Raw genomic sequence first — 18,856 nt, forward strand, 5'->3', positions numbered from 1 at the left:
ATCTCAAGCCTGGCCCTTCCATGTTCGCCTCAAAGTAGCCCAAACAATTATGTTGCCAATGCTCACATATTTCTTGCCATTGTTGCCCTGGACTACTACGACTCTGAATGCTCTTACTCAGTCTATTCGTTTCATGCTATGGAAGGACTCATTGCATGCAGGTATTTCCTGGATCTCTTGGTCGCATGCGTGCACCCCCTAACGCATGGGTGGCGGAGCTATTTTAGATGCCCAAACTCACATGCAGGCACTCCGTTGGTCTCTTTTCCGCGCCATGTGCTCGGATCATCATCCATGGGTCGATATAGCCCGTTATTTCCTTGAGGGCCATGGCTTCTGCATGGCAATACCCAAATCCGGAGTTCTTGGTGGCATGTTCTTAATGCTGATTCGCGGTTCTCCAGTTCGTTTTCGTCGCTGCTTACTCATTTGGTATGTTCCTGGAAACAGGTCCTCCAAAGGCTCAGTGGCATCCAGCGGAGAATCGCTTAGCTACTAACTCTTTTCAATTGGAATTGCTGGCAGTCTCGCGTTTACTTTCATGGGAAGGTAAACATGAGCTTAGACCACAATTCAACCGGATGGCACGTTTGGGCTTGTCTTCAGTTGCGGATGCCACCCTTGCCAGTCGCAATGTGCTTGTATCGTTTCGTACAGCTAGGAGGCTTTTCAGGATCCCTCGTGGATATAGGCCTTTATGGGAACAGCTTTTGAGGATGCTCCAGAGCAGACAACCCTTTCCTGCCCTTGCTTCGGATCATCCCTGGCAGGATTGGGACCTACAAGGCCAGCTGAATTTAAGCAAAGCTTCTGCTAACCAAGTGTATCATCTTCTGATTAAAGATCATCAATGGCTAGTTACTAAAGCGAATGCTTTATGGGGATTGCGTAAATCGCGGTCATGGTGGAGGGCAACTGTGATGGAGGGCTGGTTGAACAAGACACCCTTCAAATATAAAGTCTTTCTTTGGAGAGTGATGATTGGTGGTCTTCCGCTTGCTTCAGCTCTTTCCAAGCGACGAATCTCCAATGGCAACTGTTTCTTTTGCACCACTACTGTGGAATCCGCCCGCCACCGATTTATTTCTTGCCCCATCGCTAAGAAAGTCTGGTTATTTTTGTCGGCTGTTTGGCAAGGGGTGGTTGGTTTCACCCTGCGCCCCTTTGATTGGGTTTTTGGGCAGCCCAAATACCCCACTCTGGCACAGCCACATATGAAGCTCATGTATCATTTTCTTCGATATTGGGGCTGTTGGCATAACTGGACCATTCGGAATGCTTTTCTTTTTGACTCCGCCTATAATGTTCAGCGGCATATTGCAAGGCTTAAGGGCCTCTTGTATTGGCAGTTAGATCTTCTCCAACATTCTGATTTGCTCTCTAGGGAGGACTTACGTCCCTGGCATATGGCAATTTCCTCTGCGTCTTTGCCATGACGTTGTAACTTGTAGTACTTAGAACCTCTTCACATGATGGCTTAGATTGTCGTCATGTATCTTGTAATCAAGTAATCTTGTATTTTTTTCGTAATTAATACAATTACCTTTTACGAAAAAAAAAAAGGACAAATAATGTTGAAGAGAAGAGAAAAGTCATTCATAGAGAATGTCACAACAGAGATGGAGTCAAGTGAAGGGTGGGGTGAGGTAAGTGGGGTGGGGCGCAGTAGAGAGGTGGACTCCAGTGAAGTGTGAAGTGAAGTTTCACTAGTTTTATAAGGAGCATGGGATCAGAATGGAGTATTCCCATCCAACCATACCATTAAAGGATGATGTTGTGGAGCAAGCAAATTGAACCATGTTGGAGATGGCTCATTTGATACCAAAGCATCAAGAACTTCCTCACAACCTTTTGGGAGAGGCAGTCGCTACCACAGTTCATAACCTCAACAAGTCTCCGATAGTGACCTTGAAGGGCATAACTCCATACTAGGCTTTCTTTGGAAAAAAGCCTTCTATCTCCCATTTTCACATCTTTGGATCCAATGCCTATGTTGATGTGAACAAGAAACACAAGGGCAACCTTAGCACCAAGTTGAAGAAGCACATCTTTTTTTGTCACAATAAGGTGACCAAAGGATACAAGCTTTATGATCCCAAGAAGCACTTGAGGTGGGGTAGAGTGGAGTGAGAAGGAGAGAGGAGGGAGAAAGTGAGGAGCAAAAAGAAACCGTATCTCTATTATTCAACTTCACACTTTACAATGGTATTTCTCCTCTTTAAAACATAAAGAGGACAAGAGAAAATCTCTACATTTATTTTTTTTCTTCATTAAGATGTCTTTGTAGAAAACAAAAAATCTATGTAGAACTGCTATATATGGAGAAAACAAAAAAATCTCCCATGAGAACTCGTCAATCCAAAAGTCCCTACACATAACTTGCAAAAATCTCCATAAAGAACTACACGACCCTAGGAATCTCTAAAGAACTTCAAATGGTTCAGTAGGAAAAAATCTCTCCAAAGACATGATGTCGAAATAGAAATATCAAAACTTTCCAGAAAACTAATATCATCCTAGAAAGGTCAAGTCACACAAAGTGACTTGAGTGTAGGACAATAAAGTTGTCAGAGTGCAGCGGTGCGGAAGCGTAGGACTGAGAGAGAGAGAACGCAGAGAGAGAAGAGAGAGAAAGAGACAGTGGACGATGAAGATCTGCTGTATAAAGAATGCTGAATACAAAGATATGCAGATATATACACGGGCGCAGTGCGTTGGACTGCGTGTCTCCACCTCGACGATGCAACCTGCTGTCCACCTCGAAGTCTGCTGCAGTCTGCACTGTCTGCTGTCTGAAATCTGTGAACAGAGACAGAATCTGCGCGTCACCGGTCTGTAATCTACGTCAGAGAAGTGTGTAGACTGCTGGGAACGTCGGGTATAAATAGCCGACAACCGGGGCAAAAAGAGCGCACCAGAAAATAGGGCGCAACCAGGACAGGTCGGCTGACTGGGCTGCAGGACATGGCAGTCCGACTATGCAGACTGTTGTGCAGACTGCCTGCCTGCCTGGCTATGATCTCTAACAACCCCTCTCAGAGCCTGGGCAAGGCAGAAGCCTGAGGGATCTGGAATGTCTCCGAAGTAAAGCCTGAGGAAGTGCCTTCATAAACAAATCCGCAAGATTGTCCTCCGTCTTGCAATACTCCACAGTGATGGTCTCATCTAGAAGCTTTTCTCGGATGAAGTGGTACTCGATCTCAATGTGCTTCGTCCGGGCATGAAAAACAGGATTCCTTGCCAAAGCAATGCAACTTTCATTGTCACATCGCAACAATGTAGGACGAGTCTGGGGGCACCCAAGCTCCTCCAATAATCTCCGAAGCCACACAACCTCGCATGTGGTGGAAGACGCGGCCCGATACTCCACCTCAGTAGACGAAAGGGCTACCGTGGGCTGCTTCTTGCTACTCCATGAAATAACACCTGCACCCAAAGTAAAACAGTAACCTGTAGTAGACCGCCTGTGGTCCACGTCACTGGCCCAATCCGAGTCGCTCCAACCTGCAAGTACAAGATCTTACCCATCTGTCCCTGCGGGGTAATGAATCCCCAAATCAGACGTCCCCCTCAGATACCGAAGTATCCTCTGAGCAGCCTGCCAATGCACCGTCTTAGGTTCACTCATGAACCCTGCCAAGAGCCCAACAGCAAAACATAGATCAACCCTGGTGTTGAGAAGCCAAATCAAGGACCCAATCAACTGTCGATAGCGGGACGCATCCGCCAAAGGAGAAGCTGAATGGGAAGTGGCCTTCCAATTCGGATCCATAGGAGTAGCGAGGGCCCGACAATCCTCCATCTCAAAACACACCAAGAGCTCCTGTACATATCTCTGTTGAGAGATAAAGATTCCCTTCTGAGACTGATAAATCTCATGGCCTAAAAAGAAATGGAGTAGACCCAAATCCGTCATCTCGAACGTCCGATGTAAAGCTGACTTCGTCTCCTAGACCTGCTATGCAGCATCACCTGTGACAATCAAATCATCAACATATAAGACAAACAGCACACAACCATCCGTGGAAGTGTGTACATACAGCTGCGGATCGGCCTTGGACCGCCGATATCCCAACTGAGATTGGAGGAACGAATCAATCTTCTCGTTCCATGCACGCGGGGCTTGCTTGAGGCCATACAAGGCCTTCTTCAACCTGTAGACTTTCCCATCTGAAGAACCAAAGCCAGGAGGCTGCTCAACATAGATCTCCTCCTTTAAATCACCATTGAGGAAGGCCGACTTCACATCCAACTGATAAACAGGCCATCTCCTATGGCCAGCCAAAGCAAGAACAGCTCTAATGGTCGCCATACGAGCTGTGGGGGCAAAAGTGTCATGACAGTCAATACCTGGGCGTTGTGCAAAATCTTTAGCAACAAGGCGAGCCTTGTGCTTATCCAAAGTACCATCACTGAGGTATTTGGTCTTGAAGACCCACTTGACTCCAATCACCTTCTTCTTCGAGGGGCGGGACATGAGTGACCAAGTGCCATTCCTCTCAATAGCCTCCAACTCAGCTTCCATAGCTTTCTTCCATGGGGCGGACTGTAAAGCCTCCTTCACGGAGGTGGGCTCACGATCCTGCATAACACGGGTCATCAAACAATAGTTGGAGCAAACAAGCTCCGTAGAATGTGCCTGGTGCCTCCGTGACCGCCGCGGACCATCCTGCGGTCCCCACTCCTCAGGAACCCCCTCGATCCCTGAATCACGAAGTGTGTCACGGGCCCAGCAAGGAGGAGGCCGAACCTCCCCTCGACGTTCTCCATCAGCAGAAGACTCTGGAATATCCACCAGTGGTAACTCCTCAGAGGTGTCCGGTGGAACAGTAGACTCTGTGTCAGAAACAGAATCATAATCAAAAGGCACGGGCTCCAGTGGAACTGTAGAAGGAGCCCAACTCTCCCCTGGATCTCCAAGAACGGGATGCTCCTCACCCGTGGAAGTAGCCGGAACCTCCACAAACCGCACATCACGGCTAGTGTACACATCCCGCTTGACGGGATCATACAGTCGGTAGCCTTGGGACTGGGAGCTGTAACCAACAAATACCTGTTTTCGGGAAGCTGCTTCAAATTTATCACGGTGAGCCTTGGGAATGTGAACATAGGCATCACACCCAAAGACTCGAAAGTAAGAAACATCTGGCTTCGTCCCAAAATAAGCCTCAAATGGAGTCATCCCTTCCACGGCCGAAGTAGGGGATCGATTAAGGATGTGGACTGCAGTAGCCACAGCCTCGGCCCACAGAACCTGAGGGGTCTGTCGGTGCTCCATCATGGTGCGCGCCATCTCGATCACACTGCGGTTTTTCCGTTCAAGAATACCATTTTCTTGAGGAGTATGGGTATTGGCAAACTCCTGGTGAATTCCTCTATCTGTACAAAACCGAGCAAACTCATTAGACACAAATTCACCTCCCTTGTCGGATCGCAAGGTCTTCAACTTCCGGCCTGATCAGTTCTCCTCAAAGAGAAGCCAATCCTTGAAGTGCGAGAAAGCTTCTGACTTTAATGCCAAAAAATAGGCCCATGTCATCCTGCTATAGTCATCCACGATCAGCATGAAGTAGAGCTCCCACGCAAGGACTCATTCCTCATAGGGCCACATAGATCCGTAGATACTAGCTCCATCAGTGAAGTAGACCGCCGCGAAGCTGTGTGGGGAATGGCATCCCTATGCTGCTTCCCCCGAATGCAGGAGACACATGGCTGCTGGCTCACCACTATATCCGGCAACCCTCAAACAAGCTGTCCACGTGACGCCCTCCGAAGATAGTCATAGTTCAGGTGACCAAACCGAGCATGCCATAATTCTGACTGTGACTGTGAGGTAAGAAGAAGAGTAGTGAGGGCAGTGGAAGACTTCAGTTTGTAAATGCCATTCTCCTCATATCCGGATGAGAGAACCTTCCTCGATCCACGATCAAGGACTCGCACTGTAGTACTGTCAAACTCCACCAAAAGGCCAAGGGAGCAAATCTTATGAACTGAAAGGAGATGGTACCCTAATCCTGGTACATGCAAAACCTCTGAGGTATGGGTACCACCTCGTCCATCCGGAATAAGCTGCATCTTACCCCGACCTGCAACAGAAACTGAAGAGCTATCTCCAATGAGAATCTGCCCACGCGAGGGTCGCAGATGGGCAACACCATCTGATGAAGGAGTCATGTGCCGTGAGGCACCACTATCAACAATCCACTCTCGAGCTTGGGGAGCCGTCATCGCAGCATCAGAAGCATTCGGCGAAGCGTCCTTAATGACAGCTAGATGAAGAAATGCAGCTGATGAGGGTGCAGCCACCGCTCCAGAATCCTTGGTGTCCTTCTTCTTGGTGTCCTTCGTGTCTTTGTCAGGGCAATCCTTCTTCCAATGGCCAGTCTTTCCACAAATATGGCATGTGGAGTCTTTGTCCTTGTCCTTCTTGGACTTGTTATCCCCCTTCTTCTTCTTTTGGTCCTTCCCCTTCTTCTGAGAGGCTTGACCTGTCAACGCCTCCGACTTGGAAGCATTCTGTCCCTTTAACTGTTCCTCTTGGTCCAAAACCATAGGAACCAACTCTTCCTATCGAAGAGTAGACTCTCGCCCCGAAGCAATGAGGGCAAAGTAAAATGTACCGAATCGTGGCGGCAACTGGGACAATAGTGTGATTGTCATGTCTTCGGAGGAAATCGGCTTCCCCGCATTATGAACCTACATCTGTAGCTGCCTTAGCTTGTTAATGTGCTCCCGTAGCGAAGAAGACTTATTTACGGACAAGGTCCGCATCTGTACCTCCAAAGAAACCCTCTTCATTAGGGTCATCCGATTGTACATTTGATCAAGCTCCAGCTATATCTCCCGAGCCACCGTCAAGTGCTCGATGTGAGCGATCACGACTGTAGTGCATGATAGAAAGAGAAAGGATCGAATCCTGGCATTCAGTTTGTCCCAATGAGACTGGGCCTTGGCCAACTCCGTAGGAGCATCGGAAGAGAGTTTGGACTCATCTCTTACCGAGGGCCGGTCAATCTCCTCCTGTACCAACTCCGCCAAATCATAGGACTCAAGGATGGCCAACATCATGACACGCCAAATGCGGTAGTTGTCGCCGTCGAGCTTCTGATCTGTAGGAAGAGCCGGTAAGACAGGCACCTTCCGATCCATAATCGCTTGGAACTCCAAGTCCATCTCTGTAGACATCTTCACCTGCAATGCCTTCACAAACGCAAAAGCAACCCCCTCTGACTGGGAAAACTCAGCCTGCTAAGGCTCTTCCGCGTCCTGAACCTTCTTCACCCGCCGGAGGCGATGAAAAAGCAAAACCTGCACTTGTAGGCTGAAAACTCAAACTTCCTCCACGTCAAACAGCAGTAAACAGCAGCAAATCCACCACCTGTACTCCTTTCCTGTGCGCCCACACTCGTTTCAGCCTTGTTCCAAGGCGCAGCCCTCCTGTCTGCCCTTAAACGCAAAAAACACAAATTTGTGTCGCGATGGAAACTCCTCTTCAGGTTGATTCTGCGCTCAGTCAGCCCTCAAACACTGCTCTGATACCATGTCAGAGTGCAGCGGTGCGGAAGCGTAGGACTGAGAGAGAGAGAACGCAGAGAGAGAAGAGAGAGAAAGAGACAGTGGACGATGAAGATCTGCTGTATAAAGAATGCTGAATACAAAGATATGCAGATATATACACGGGCGCAGTGCGCTGGACTGCGTGTCTCCACCTCGACAATGCAACCTGCTGTCCACCTCGAAGTCTGCTGCAGTCTGCACTGTCTACTGTCTGAAATCTGTGAACAGAGATAGAATTTGCGCGTCACCGGTCTGTAATCTGCGTCAGAGAAGTGTGTAGACTGCTGGGAACGTCGGGTATAAATAGCCGACAACCGGGGCAAAAAGAGGGCGCCAGAAAATAGGGCGCAACCAGGACAGGTCGGCTGCAGTGCAGCCAACTGGGCTGCAGGCAATCGGACTGCCACGTGGCAGTCCGACTGTGCAGACTGCTGTGCAAACTGCCTGCCTGCCTAGCTATGATCTCTAACAAAAGTAAGTGTAAAAAGTGGCCAATACATACATAATAAAAGCATACTTTCATGCTACACACACGAGTGGTGTATACCCTTGGCAAATACAAGCCACCATTGTTCACCATTGGACATGACTACCTCCTTACAATGGACTCGTCTTGGATCATGCCATGAGAGATATCTTTGCCTTAAGTGTGAGAGGTGAGAGGATGCACAAAGATTGAAGCTCAGCTAAGAGTACTATTGACAGTGAATGTGAAAAGATGCGGGATCTAGAGCATGGTAGTGGCTATGGTGGATCGAAGATGAAGATTATGCTCATGATGACATAGGCAAGACTTAACTTGTTACACAAGTGAATTAGGTTACAAGATTGAGACTTGGACTCATAAACACAATCTTGCGTATAAGACTGACAATGACCAATACACTAACTCGAATGGTAAAGCATCATGATATTGCATTCATCATATATTAAAGTGGTAGTCAAGTACAATGCTTTATAGTTGTTGGATGGGTAGCAATTTCCCTTTCTGTGCATATGGGATTCAGTTTGCCTACATGTCCTAAGCCCAGAACTGCCTCATACAAAGAGGCCACAATGGGGGTGATTGTAAATCTCAACACCCCTCAATCACAACCAAAAGTACAAAGTGTGTAGAGGCTTTAGTGAGAGCAACACCTGCAAAGTGTGGGCACACCATAAACATAGCAAAACACAAGAGGCTGTCGCAGAAAAAGGCTAAGTGTGGATACCACAAACATGGTGGACATCCAGAGGCTGTAATAGGGGCCTCACAAACTATACAGAGGCTGTAGTACAAGGCTGTCGAGCTAAAATATGCATTACTTGCTGATTAGCCTCTTAAATAGCCCCAAAGCACACTAAAAATGCTCTTTTAGAGTAAAACCCTAATACAGGGAGCACTTCGAGAGAGTTCAGTGGAAACCCTAAAACGAGGAGCGGCTCAAGAAAGTTTAGTAGAAACCCTAATTTTTGGGACGCCCCTCCATATCTATAAATAGACAGGCTGCCCCCATTCAGCAATCATCCTTGTTTTGCATGTTACACCAGCCCACACACCCTCTGCTGCTGTTGGCGCCCAATTTCCAGCCTGCAACCCGCCTCCATCTACTGTCCAGCCATCATCGACTACAGCCACATCATCTGCAGCCTGTCCATTGCTATAGGCGACAGCTCTCAGCTGTTGGCGACTACTCCAGACTGTCCCAAACTGCTATACAGCCTGCTGTCCATCATCTCCAGGGTCAGCCAGCCTGCGTTTTCAGCATTGCAGACCTTGACATTCTCAGACACTATTTCAGCCTGTTGTTTACATCAGACTGTGCACAGTTTCCAGCCCCCGATCGGTGGTACACTGCTGCGTTTACCAATTTCCAGCCTCCAGACTACTGCGTATTGGTGACCAGCCTGCTGCCATTCACTATTCAGCACTCCTACACTCCGACTGGTTTATAGACTTGGGATCCGTCTTCGGTGGACGTCACACTCCGACATTGCTCTGCCCTTGAGCACACTCTACACTCTTACATTCATTTACAGTATTCATTCACTTCAGAGTCGTGCTCTCTCGCTCCCTTCTTCTGTTTGTGTTTGAGTTTTTGTGTTTGAGTTTTGAGTTTTGGGTTTAGGGTTTGAGTTTTGCTTTCTGTGTCTGTGTCTGTGTCTTTGTGTTTTTGTCGTGGTTGTACACTCTGTGTCCTCAATGCAAACCCTAACAATCTTCTTAACAAAGGCTACATGAGGAGTTTACAAGCTTATGTCAAAAGCATTAGGGTTAGGCATTACAAGCTAAAAAGTCTAGTAAAAATTTGGGTCAATGACAGTCAGCCCTTGCAATTTTTAGCAATTCTTTTGACATAGATATTCAATTCATTGCAGGTCTTCTTGTCGATGTAGTCTAGCTTGATCTTGTACTTATTCTTCGCTTTGCTTGCAACTTCAGTGTCCACCACTTTGATCTTTTTGTCCTCTTCTTCTAGGTTCTCCTGGTCTTCTTCTTTATTGACCTTACTTGCATTAGTTGCATTAGTCTTCATGTTCGTGTCCCCCTCAAGCAAAGATATCATTATCTTTGAGGGAGCAGAAATGTCTTCAAAATCTTGCACTTTCTCCAAGGTAGCAAGTAGTTCTACAAATTGAAATGTTGATGGCATTTGGATATAGTCAGCTCCTTGTCTTCCTACAAGTAGATCACAAAAATCTTCTATGTATTGTAGATAAGCAACACAAGTCATGTTACTCTTCATGAAGTGTCTCCACATAGAGATCTTCTTGTTTGTCATTGACATCAACATCAAGTAAGTGAGATCACACTAGCAATGAGTTAATTCTTGAATATGTCAAAGGACACAAGGAGGTAGTGTGAAAACACACTATGGAGTATCAAGAGATACTATGCTTGAGTTTGATGATGATTCTTGATGCTTGTCTTGTCCTTCAACTTGAGCCCCCTCCTTGCTGATGTGATGGATAAATTTTACTTGAATCATTGCTGAAAACTGAGCTGGGAGCTTGGATCAGGGTGGCAAAACCTTCCAATGGAGTGAGAAGAGTGAGATGGAAGAGGAGCTTGATGATAATATTTGATTGAATATTCCAAGTCTTCCAAACACTCCACAAATATCTTCTCCTTGATATTTATCACTAAGTAAGTCAATGAATCAGAGTGGCAATAGATTGGTTTAAGTGTCAAAAGAGAGAAAATGAAGTGAGTTTGTGAGCTTGAAGCTCAAACGGCTATGGCTTCTGTTAGGGTTAAATAAGCCTGTCTGATTTTTCTAACACAACAGTGCGCAAAAGCAACCATTCAATGATTCCTCTGAGTGGAAGGGAGTTTGAACATAGGGCTTCAAACGTCCTAGGCTCACACGACCATTCGCGCTACAGAGAGAGAGAATGGGCTGTATGACCAGCCGCTAGCCAAAAACAGGTAGCGAGCTCAAAAAACAACAATACCAAGCTATGGACTGCCTAATGTGCACAATTTACATGACAGCATGAAGCGCCTTGAAGTCAGGAAGAAGTCTACAGAAGAAGGCACTCAAAGATGTGGCCTGTAGAAGGAGATACAAAAGCTCCAAGGTGTCAAGGTGCAGCTGGCTATGACAGACAATAGTGAGTGTTGAAGTTTAAGTGAAGAAATGATGACATACATTAAACCTGAGTTGAATTGAGATCAAGCAAAGCTCAGAGAGCAGAGAATGGAGCTGAGTTGAGCTAGGCCATGCCCAACTAGGCTCTGATACCGTGTGAAAATACGCGGGATCTAGAGCATGGCAGTGGCTATGGTGGATCGAAGATGAAGATTATGCTCATAATGACATATGCAAGACTTGACCTGTTACACAAGTGAATTAGGTTCCAAGATTGAGACTTAGACTCATAAACACAATCTTGTGTATAAGACTGACAATGACCAAGACACTAACTGGAATGGTAAAGCATCATGATATTGCATTCATCATATATTAAGTGGTAGTCAAGTACAATGCTTTATAGTTGTTGGATGGGTAGCAGTTTCCCTTTCTGTGCATATAGGATTCAGTCTGCTTCCATGTCCTAAGCCCAAAACTGCCTCATACAAAATATCAACAATGAAGAGAGTGTACGAGTCCCAATACAATCATCAAAGACTGTAATGTGCAAGTACAAAGTGCAATCCTTAAACCTTCGAGTTGCTAAAGTGTATTCACACCCAAAAGGTGTAAAACACGATAAGTGCCCAAATTGTGTAACATAGGCATATAAAATAAAAGAGAAAAAAACTGGGAGAAAAAAACCTCTTGTAAGGAGAGTAAAAAGTGCCCTAGTATCCTACTAAAGATCACTGACACTCCACTCCTCTATGAGAGTAGGAGTGAGTCAAACTCAACAAACCCCCCTGAAGTGAAGAGTGATCACTATACAAGGATCATCCACCAAAGGAGATCAAATTTAAAGCATTACGGAATGCTTCAAATTTATCACGAGGAAGAGCTTTGATGAAGATGTCTGCCACATTACTAGTGGCAGAACAGTAGACAAGGCTGATATCTCTTGCATGTAGCCTCTCTCTGACAAAATGATAGTGAATCTCTATGCGTTTCGTGCATGCATGAAACACTGAGTTCCGTGCCACGACAATGACACTTTGACTGTCAGTCAGTAAACAAAGGAGTAGGCTCCGTGATAGATACATCTAAATCAGCCAACAAACATCTAAGCCATACACATTTAATTGTGGTAGTGAAAGCTGCCTTCTTGTTTTCAGCTTCACATGATGATGTGGCAACAATGGATTGTTTCTTGCTAAGCCAAGAGATCCAAGATGAGCAAAGAAAGAAATAATTACAAGTGACGAAAATCAAAATCACCAACCCAATCTAAATCATTGTAAGCATGTAGTTGCATTGGTCCCCCCTTGGCATAAAGCAATCCAAGAGTCCTAACACCCTGCAAGTAATGAAAAACACGCTTCACAACTTGCCAATGTAACATGTGTGTGTGGTGAATATACTCAAGGCTGAAACTGCAAACTAATGTTTGGTCTCGTGTTGCATAAGTAAATGAGACGTCTAACTGCTGGAACATATACGTATGGATATCAAACAAATCACTATCATCATGCAAGGACAGCTTGAGTCCAGTCTCCATTGGTGTACAAACTGGCTTGCAATACACCAAACCTCTCAAGAAGTCCACCAATGTATCTAGATTGTGACAATCCAATGCCTCTAACATCATGAGTGAACTGAATGCCCAAATAATAATGCAAAGGCCCTAAGTATGACATCTCAAAAGTTTGCTGCAAACTTTGTTTGAATACTGAAATTTGATCAGCATGTGTCCCTATGAGCAAAAGATCATCAACATAAAGATATATGACCAACAAGGATCCCCCTCTTTTTACATACGTAAAGTGTAGACTTTGATGAGTTGTTAATGAACCCTTGGCTGAGTAAAAAGACATCAATTTTTGCACCAAGATTGGGGAGCTTGCTTCAAACCATACAAAGCCTTTTTCAGCTTGCATACCAAGTGTTCGGATCCCACAACTGCAAAACCAATGGGCTATTGTACATACACTTCTTGAAGTTTCCCATGTAAAAATGCAGTTTTAATATCAAGTTACTACCATGATGGGCAGCCAAAGCAACCATAGACTGAATGGTAGTCGTGCGGAATGTAGAAGCAAATGTTTCCTCATAGTCAATGCATTTCTTTTGTGCATAGCCTTTGGCCACAAGCTTGGCCTTACATTTGTCAATGGATCCATCTGCATTCCTTTTCAACTTATAGACCCACTTTGTACCAATGGCTTTCTTCCCAATAGGCAAGATCACTAAATCCCATGTTTCATTCTTTATGATAGAATCAAACTCAACTTGCATTACTGCCATCCAATGCACACTATGTTGTGCATCCTCAAAGCATTCAGGCTCCTCATCATCAACTATATGCGTTGCCATAACAAACTCCATTGTATTTGCACCATCATGCAAACGAGCTTATCTTCTAGTACGACCAGCAATAGAAGCATCCAAATGACTATCTTTCATAGTCTACAAGTACCATCTAGGCATTTTCCTAGCTTCTTGATTGTGTACAAGCTCCTGCTAAACTTCAAATTCAGCATCTTGCCAAATATTCAAATCAACCATAGGCTGATTTTCTACATTACTCAATGGAGCAACTAACTGAACATTATGTTCACTTGTTGAAGCTCTAGCTATATCACCAAAAGAAATGGGCATCAACCCTTCAAATACATCATTGGCAGCCTGATATGTATCAAAACTATTAGCAAAGGATAATTCTGATTTTTCATCAAAAACCACATCCCTACTGGCAAATACCTTCTTAGAGACAAGATCATATAATCTATATCCTTTGCTCTCACTGCTACATCCCACAAAAATACATTTAACAACCTTGTCCAACTTCTTTCTTAGTACCTTGGAATGTGAGCATACGCAAGACACCCAAAAGTACAAAAATGTCCAACATAAGGTTTGCGGTTGTTCCAAGCCTCAAAAGGCATGACATTTTTTAATGCCTTGGTAGGGCACCTATTCAAAACATGGCAAGCACACATAACTGCTTCCATCCAAAAACTATGGCAAACTCTTCGCTTTCAATATACATTTGGTCATCTCCATGAGTGACCGATTCTTCCTCTCTTCAACCCCATTCTGTTGTGGAGTATAAGCAGTTGTGTACTAACGGACAATGCCTTTCTACTTCAAAAAATTATTCAGCATGGAAGACATGTATTCCACCCCTTAGTCTGAATAGAGAGTCTTAATCTTGCAGCCAGATTGATTTTCAGCAAGTGCTACCAAAAACGCATCATACACCTCTAACTTTTTAACCAAAGAGTAAACCCAACAAAAACGAAGAAATTCATCAATGAAAGTGACAAAATAGTAATAGCCACCCAATGACTTTGTTTGCATAGTGCCACATACATCTAAATATACAATTAGTAATCTGGTAGTTGCTCTAAAAGCAACATCACAAGGAAATGAAAAACAATGCAGTTTTCCCAAAATGCATCCCTCATGTATATGCTTAGAAGGTCTCTCCAAGAGAGGTAAGTCATCAAGCATCTGTGTACGTTACATAAGCATCAAACTGTCATAGTTAACATATCCCATGCGAGCATACCATAGCTCTATCTATGACATAGCAAAAGTAAGAGTAGATGCTAGATAAACCAACTGATCAACTGAATAAGCATCCAACTCATATAGTCCATGACATAAAGTGCCAGTCAAAACCAATGTCATGTGTTATTTATCTCTAACCATACATCTATCATTATTAAATGTGACTTGCATACCACAATTTGCCTAAGAAGAAATAGACAACAAATTCTTGTTTATGCCTAGCATAAATCATGCCTCCTGCAAACAAAGAATAGAGCCATCAATGGCTGTCAACACAATCTCCCCAATACCTCGAACAGGGTATGATGCATTGTTGGCACACTATACAAACTTGCCAATAGGAGCTGCAATAATGGAGGAAAACAAATCCCTGCGGGATGTGATATGCCTAGAAGCACCACTGTCAAAGAACCAAGTGCTCACATCCTTAGTAGAGCTAAATGCTCTATCAGCCCAAGAAGAATCATAACTGCAAGTGTAGAAACAATAGTCACAGTCTGCAACAAAAGACACGGACTCAGTAGCAATAGAAGATGCATCAAAAACAGACATCCCTAACTCCTTCTCCTTGGCTATGTGCTTCCTACATGCTGTGATGTAGTGACCTGGCTTCTTGCAATAGTGGCACTTACCCTTCTTGGCTTGCATGCCCCCCTGTTTCTTGCTACTCTATGAAGTACCTAAATTCTCAGAGCTCTGCCGGGCATTTTTAGCTTGGTTGCCCTTGCCATAAAGCCTTCTCAAAGGCTATAACATCCATCCCACTATTCTTTCTTGTTTTCTCTTCCTCTAAGAGCAAACTAACCAACTGAAGGAAAGTAAATGGCTATGGGAAAATCTCATAGTGAGATTCAAGGCTGTATAAAAGGCCAAATAAGAGGATGGCAATGAATTCAAAGTAGTAGAGATCAACTGCGCATCCGAATAGTACCCATCTACATTCATAAGATGCTCACGCAAGTCCTGAATTTTATTGAGATGATCCTGCATAGAATCACTTTCATTCTTTTTCACAATCTCAAGCTCTTTCTTCAAGAAAGAGATGCGTGTCTCATTTTTTCCAACAAACATCTGCTCAAGGGTCAACCATGCTTCTCATGAAGAAGCTACAAACCGAACGTGTAGAATGATAGACCGTTGAACTGCCAATGCAATCAGAAGAGGAAGTAGCTGAGCTAGAGTGGGCTGAGCAGGCTGAGTAGGTCTTTGTCCATGTCCTTCTGGAGGAGGTGCAACAGGAGCCACAACTCCAGACCGAACTTCTTTACCACTGGCATAATCCTAAAGATTCTTTGCAATCAAAACATTTTTCATCATAAAAAACCATAGAGAATAGTTGTTGCCATCCAACCTATCCTCCTTGGACACATATGTGAAAACATCACCTCCCTGATTGACCATGGTAAATGTCACTGATCAAAGAGCAAAAGAGCAATACTTCAAGCTGGACCAACTTGGAAATTTGAGAATTTCCAGAAATTACAACAAACACCTTGCTGTAATTAGCAAATCTAATCACACTCTATCAAAAATTGTCTGATGTACACGCTGTCCAAAGTATAAACTGTGCTCAGCAGTACAAAAAATGCAAAAGCCCCAAAATTTCTTGTCCCAAAATGCACAAACTCAGCCTGTTACAAATTGTCACTTATGTACATTTGCCAATCTCTGAGCTGACATCAAAAGCCCCAAATTTAAAATTCGAAATTCACAAAATCTTTGCAAAAACTATGTCCCAGACACTTGCCTGGGCACAAGCCCCTTCCAAAAGATTAAATCTGAATAAAAAATTAAAAAATTTTCCTTTTTAACCTCTGATTCGGGTGGCTGAGCTGGCGGCTCTAGCAGTGGAGGCGACTTAAGGCGGACCTTCAACTGGTGGCGGTGCAGACCACGTTGCAAGGGCAGGAGTTAACCAAGGGACGAGCATCTTACAAGAGGCGCAAGGAACTGGACCGGCAGGCTGGCGACGCACTAGACCAGGGTCAAGCAACATTTGCGCTGTGGTGGCGGCACGTTGACAAAGGCACCACCTGGTATAACTACGAAGGGAACTGGCAGCAATCAAGCTCAAGTGGCAAGCACTGATGGCATGCTTGTCAAACGGATGGTGAGTAGGGAGGACGAAGTGCTGCCTTGGTGGCGGCGCAAGCCAAAATGGCGGAGCAGGCAGACTAGTGGCCGTTGAGCTAGCAAGCGCCTGTTGAGATTGAAGCTCAGCTGAGAGTACAATTGACAATGAAGAGAGTGTGTGAGAGTGAAGACACGACTCCCAATGCAATCATCAAAGAGTGTAATGTGCAAGTACAAAGTACAACCCTTAAACCTTAGGGTTGCTGAAGTGTGTTCACACCCGAAAGGTATAAAACACGATAAGTGTCCAAACTGTGTAACATAGACACATAAAATAAAAGAGAATAAAGCTAGGGGGAAAAACCTCTCATGAGAAGAGTAAAAGTGCCCCAGTATCCTACCAAGGATCACTGACACTCCTCTGTGAGTGTAGGCGTGAGTCAAACACAACATTAAGGAGAGTACATCATTTCTAACTTCTTTTGAACAAAGTGGGATCCTACAAGGCATAACAAGATTGTTGAGAGATTATTTTGTACGTGATGCAATCTAGGCTTACAGTCCTTATGATTGTGAGCATAAGCATATTTAGTTGTTCTCATTTTCATAGTTGTTCTCAAGTCAAGACAACATGGTTAGATGACTCGTTACTCTGTCTCATAGAGCTTTCTGGCTTTTTAGAGATGCATAAACATCTTTCTTTCTTTCTTCCCTTCTCAATTTCTCTCTACCTACTGTTGTGAACTGATATCCACACTTAAAAAGCAGTAAAGTATTTTTTAAGAAGTAATTTCATTGTAATATCTCTCTCTTCTGCTGAAGGAACCTCTAACGTTCACATTGCATCTGTAAAGATAGAAAGAAAGGCTAGAGAATGTGAATTTGTGGATAGAGTGAAGCCTTTTTGGCAAAGGACTATGCACATGTCAATGCAAGTATGTCCCTATACTTGGGGATTGCCAACCAAGATGATTAGGTGCACATGCCTAGGATGAAGTGCTTTGGAGTTTAGAAATGTACCAATGAGCCCCAAAATGTGGAAGATATTTGCAAAAGGTTGTATGCAAAGATAAAAATGACTAATTTCAAAGCATACATTGGTAAAGGTGACTGAATCAGGGGCTGCTAGTGCTAATGCACTGTCAAGTAGTAATGCTTCTAGATCATTGCATGAGCTTTTGCAAGAGAGAAAAAAGTTGTCAAAGGAAGCTTTGGCCAAGGCATGGGCTTCACAAACACAAAAGAATGCATATATTAATTTATCTTTAAAAATAGAACTCTATTAATAACACCTAAAAAAAGATCCTTGAGGTAAATACAAAGTATAAAAGACCCTACAAGGGTCTACTAATACAATGGTTGCGTGAACAACCAATCTAGTGAGCTATGGTGCTAGAGTCTGATGTCCTTGTAAAAGCATTTGTCCTTATCCTCATCTCCTCGGAGTTGGCTTGCCATCTCTCCCATCTTCCAAGGAGAGTATGAATAGTCTCTATCTAGATCCTAGAGAGAGTCTACATCAAAGACATCTTAAAAGTCAATGGCATGATTACATCTTGCAGTCCACTCATATCCACATGCTATGGCCCCCTAGGTCACAACCAAAGTCTTAGTTGTGCCATGAAAGGCCATTCTAAGGACTCTCCTACACACCTCCTAAACTGTAGGAGAATCCCATAAACAAGGCTAATAGTCTAGTGAGTGCATCATCAAGTCTCATGGAGAACCAAATGGCCTGCCTTGGGACTAGAACGCCCCAATCATGTATTGCCCATGGGCCATGTCCCACTGCTTAATCTTTGTGTCACCTACAATTGCAGTCTAATACGTGAAACTATGTCCTAGCAACAGCTTCTAACATCGGCAAGGAATCCTCTCCGCATTGAAGTCATGCTCTTATATCATGAGCAAAATATTGATCGACTCCAAAATGTTTGGATGCACTCTCTCACTTGGATTTTGATCTAGGCATTCTCAACTCTATGGGCTGATCAGAATCTTACAATCTTCTACCATTAACATGTTGAAAAATATTGCTACTTTAGGTACTTCTCTTTGGATACTTGCTAATGAATCTTAAGACTAAAATACACATCTCA

General features: G+C 44.3%; 1 protein-coding gene across 6 annotated transcripts in view; it reads right to left on the reverse strand.

The window, feature by feature from the left end:
* Positions 1–18,856, reverse strand: part of LOC148013868 (uncharacterized) — a 273,317-nt gene that overhangs the window by 220,124 nt on the left and 34,337 nt on the right. The window lies entirely within an intron of this gene.

Source organism: Lygodium microphyllum, chromosome 25, assembly GCF_053477565.2.
Source record: "Lygodium microphyllum isolate KBCC chromosome 25, Lygodium_microphyllum_v1.1.10, whole genome shotgun sequence".
Classification (NCBI taxonomy): Eukaryota; Viridiplantae; Streptophyta; class Polypodiopsida; order Schizaeales; family Lygodiaceae; genus Lygodium; species Lygodium microphyllum.